This window comes from Acomys russatus, chromosome 20 (genome assembly GCF_903995435.1).
Source record: "Acomys russatus chromosome 20, mAcoRus1.1, whole genome shotgun sequence".
Lineage (NCBI taxonomy): Eukaryota > Metazoa > Chordata > Mammalia > Rodentia > Muridae > Acomys > Acomys russatus.
In genome coordinates, this window is record NC_067156.1 from 36,585,960 (window position 1) to 36,590,592 (window position 4,633).

Here is a 4,633-nt window from a genome sequence, read left to right on the forward strand (position 1 = left end):
CATTTTGTCTCTAGGCATCAGCAGCAAAAAGAAACTTAACAGCCTGAAGCTTGTTTGCACAAATTATAAAGACTTTTATAACAGGTATTTATCCAATGGACTCAAATGCATAAGTGTCTTGCTAGAACAGGTATTTCTAGGCTAATTTCAATTCTGATGCTGATTCTCCAAGAAAAGAGAACAAGGGCTCATTACTGTCCACTTTTTTTTTCCTGCTCCAAAAGCCTTTTGCTGCCCTTAGAATAAAGGAGACTTCTGTTTCTATTTTGGGGAATAGTTTGAGGAGTACTGGTATTAGCTCTTCTTTGAAAGTCAGGTAGAATTCTTTGCTGAAACCATCTGGCCCTTGGTTTTGTTTGTTCGTTTTGTTTTGTTTTGTTTTTAATGGGAGACATTTAATGACTATTCTATTTCCTTAGGGCTATAGGACGATTTAAATTGTTAACCGGATCTTGATTTTACATTGACCAGTAAAATCAAGACAATTTTCCATCAGATGTGCAGGGACAATCATAGTTGAGAGATTGAGGGAATGTCCAACCAATGCCTGGCCCAACCAGAGACCCACCCAATGGAAGAGAGCCAACCTCTGACGGTATTAATGATATACTGCTTGGCTCACAGACAGAAGCCTACCATAGCTATTCTCTAAGAGGCTCCACGCAGCAGCAGATCCAAGCAGATGCTGAAACTCACAGCCAAATGTTGGGTGACAAGTAGGGTGTCTTGTGGAAAAGTGGAGGAAAGGATAAAAGGACCTATAGGTGACAGGAGCTCCACAAGAAGACTAACAGAGCAAACTAAACAGGGCCTAGAGGGCCTTTCAGACACTGAAGCACCAAGCAAAGACCATGCATAGACTGGACCTAGGCCCCCTCCCTACACAGATGTAGCCAACACATGCGTAGCTCAAACTTAATGTGGGTCAACTAGTAAGGGGATCAGAATGTCTCTGACATGGACTCTGTTGCCTGCTTTTTGATCACTCCCCACTGGTGGGGCGGCTTCACCAGGCCACAGGGGGAGAGGACTTGCTCAGCCCTGATAGGATTCGATGAGTTGGGGGAGATTTCCCCATTTTTGAGGAATAGGGAATGGAGGTGGGGAAAAAGAGAGGCAGAGTAGGACCAGGAGGAGAGAAGGAACACAATCAGAACACAAAGTGAACTGATTAATTAATTTAAAAATAAAAATAAAACAAAAATGTTTTTTTTTTAAGCTGACTTGTGTCTCCTGGGATAAGCTCCCCAGGGCCTGGATGCTGCCACAGCAGTAACTTACTTTGCTCCTTATCAGCACAGGTCAGATACTGTCACCTGCTACAGTCCTGGACACAAAGCAAACAAACAAAGATGCTCTCTGTTTCCCTAGAAGCTCACGCCAGTCATTCCCTCTGCCAGAAACACTTTTCCTCTGACTCAGGTGTTTACTCCCTTTTTGTCTTGGGAGTATCCCAGACTCATTTTGCAAAGACTTTTCTTTCAAAGATTCCCCCACTCAGTAGCTTTTCTCCTCTTTGTATTTTGTTTATTTATCCATTAGGAAAAATAATTAGCTGGCGCCCATTGTGTGCAGCAGGGCAGGGGTGTGCGTTATTTATCCTTGAACAAAAGATCACCAGAACAAGAACAATTGATTTTATATCAGTTTTTTTCGATAGTCCCTTTCACAACACACACACACACACACACACACACACACACACACACACACACACACACAAACACGTGGTTAGTCCAACAATTTCATATTTCTGAATGGTTAATGAAATATACTACACTAATATTTTTTTAGATACTCAGATTATCTTAGCTGAATTTGGAAGTAAACTCCATTTTCATCATACTGTTAAAAATCAGCAATCTGGGGTGATGGCTTATACTTTTATTCAGTTTTTATGGAAAATAGAACTTTTTTATTTGATATTGAAAATTTTATGATTTTTTTCTCTCCCCCAACTCCTTCCAGACCCTCTCTACCTCACCCACCCAAATCCATAGTGTCTCTCTTTCTCTCTCTCTCTCTCTCTCTCTCTCTCTCTCTCTCTCTCTCTCTCTCTCTCTCTCTCTCTCTCTCCCTCTCTCTTATTAGAAAGAAAATAGGTGCTTCAATAAATAAGTGAATTAATAAACTATATTAGAGATGAGTGGGGATACTACATCTATGTTCAGTGTTCTGCCTATGACCATCTGGATGATTAGCAGCCTAACATTCTCTGAAAAACGTGAGCCTAACTTGACAACCAATCTAGTGCCAACGGCCTCTGTCAGGGAGCTAGGCAGGGATGACCACCATTTGGGCACCAAACAGCCCTGACAGCTCCCAGATCCAAGAGCAAGCTTGAGACTGAAGAATGTTCCCTGGGACTGATGGCTTCAGGCTGATGCACATGTGACACAGCAGCCACACCTACATCCAATAGTTCAAGAGTCAGGTACCTATTATTTTTTATCTTCCATCACACTTGTCTTTTATCTCTAGATATTTTCTTATTCCACCTTTAACTTATTAAAAATGCCGCCATGAGATGTTAAGTAGAAACTTTTCACACCCTGTGCTACCTAGAATGAACGATCTTTAAAGAAAATAATTTTGGATAATTAAGCTTCTGCAATTTTAAAGTAACTGAGTCATATCATTCTGGTGGTAATAAATTGAATTCGAATTTTAAAAAAAATAAAAAAATAAACTATATTACGATAAAACAAAAGAGAAAAGAGTAAAAAGAAACAAAAACCACATACATATACATAGACACACATTCACACACAGAGAAATTTCATAAAAATACAAAATTAGAAACCATATTATATAAGCAAAAGAAACTATGAGGTTAAAAAAAAGCTACACAAAGCATTAAGAGACAAAAATCCTCCAAAATACCATTGAGTTCATTTTACCTTGAACATTTACTGCTGGACGTATGGGCTGCCCTTATGAGAGGTTTGTATACCTTGTGAGAATCCATAGAACAAACCTAATTTTTCTTTTGTGAATAGTTATCACTTGAGGGTAGCTTCTGGGTTAGGGATGGGGGCATGCGTCCACTTTCTCCTAGCACTAGGAGCCATCCAGCACAGATCCATGAGGCCCTATGCATGGTACACAGTCTCTGAGTTAATATACTCATCAGCTTTGCTATGTCTAAGAGGCCTCGTTTCCTTGCCATCTTCCATCTCTACTGGCTCTAACAATGTTTCTTTCTCCTCTTCCACCACATTCCTTGTTCCTTAAAAACGAGATAGCTTATTCTTAAAGGGCCAGTTACCTGAGTTCAATTCTCAGGTTTAAAAAAATCCTCTATACAATAACACTTGTTTGTATACTCATGCTGTGGAGAAAGAGACAGACAGAATTACGAGGACCAATGTCCAGCCACCCCGGCCTAATTGGCGAACTCCAGGCCAATGAGAGACCCTGCTTTTAAAAAAAAAAAGTGAAAGATCCCTAAGGAGTCCTAAGATTGACCCCTGAACTTTATAAGTGTGCCTATGTGTGTGCTTATGTGCATTCAGGTACACACATGCACACACACACACACACACACACACACACACACACACACACACACACACACACACTTAAAAGGACAAATCTAAACGTCCTTTTTACATTTTCCTGGAAAATAGAAACTAAGGTGTGTTTCTCAGCACTTGAGTTCTGCTCCTCATCTTTGAGATGGCAAGTATGATAAATCTCTCCTTTAAACACCAAGTCTTTCCAATTTTAAACCCCGAACTCGGGGTGTCAGCAGCCATCCTGTTCTTTATAGTCTTTACAGTGCAGTTTTTCTTCTTGCTGTGTATTTTGATTAATTGTCCAGCTGGCAACTAACCAGTCCCTTCTTCACCCTGCTTTGTTGAAATCTATTTTTCTCTTTGACACTTAGGTTTTTCTATCTTTCTAGTGTCATTTTCCCATCTATCACTTTCTCTTTCATTTTCCCCAAGAAATGAGTCACTCATAGAGTTCCTTTACCCTCATCTCCCAGCAGATGTGGAGGGAAATGTGCAATATCTCAACGTGTTTGTAGAACTCATTTTTTCCATTCCATCTTGGTGCTCACTTACAAGTGGTGCCTTTAAAAATGACAACATTTTATTTCTTCGTAAAGCTGAATTGTTCCAATTGTCTTCATTGTACAAGTTAATTGTTTAATCAATCTAACAAAGACATGTGCACATCTGTATTGTGACTGTTGCTGTCCTGGGCTCATGAAAACAAGCATAGAAAACAAAATAATAAGCCCTGGTTGAACAGAATTCCAGAACAGGCACAAGCATGCCAACAAAACATGTGCTCCTGCATGTGCACACACACCCACACACACACACGCACACACACATTTTGTCATGTTCCTGTTGAAATATGAGTATTAATATACAGATGAAGAAGGATGCTTACTTGGAGTCAACCCAGCACTACTTGTCATATTACTATTACATATTTTCAATTGTAGCCAGGAAATAAACAATGTAATCTTTCTAAATAACTAAGGGTACACTTTGCAATCTTTGGGCTGTTAGAACATATAAGCCAGTGGAAAGAAGAAAGAAAAGGAAATTGAGCTAGCAGAGTGAAGGCATGGCCCTCTCTGAAGCAGCGTTTGTTCGTCTTTTGTTTTTCAACTGCA

The 4,633-nt window shown here is 39.9% G+C and overlaps 1 pseudogene; it reads left to right on the forward strand.

The window, feature by feature from the left end:
• Nucleotides 1-2,130: 2,130 nt before the first annotated feature.
• Nucleotides 2,131-2,213, forward strand: LOC127204834 (uncharacterized; annotated as a pseudogene).
• Nucleotides 2,214-4,633: the final 2,420 nt, after the last annotated feature.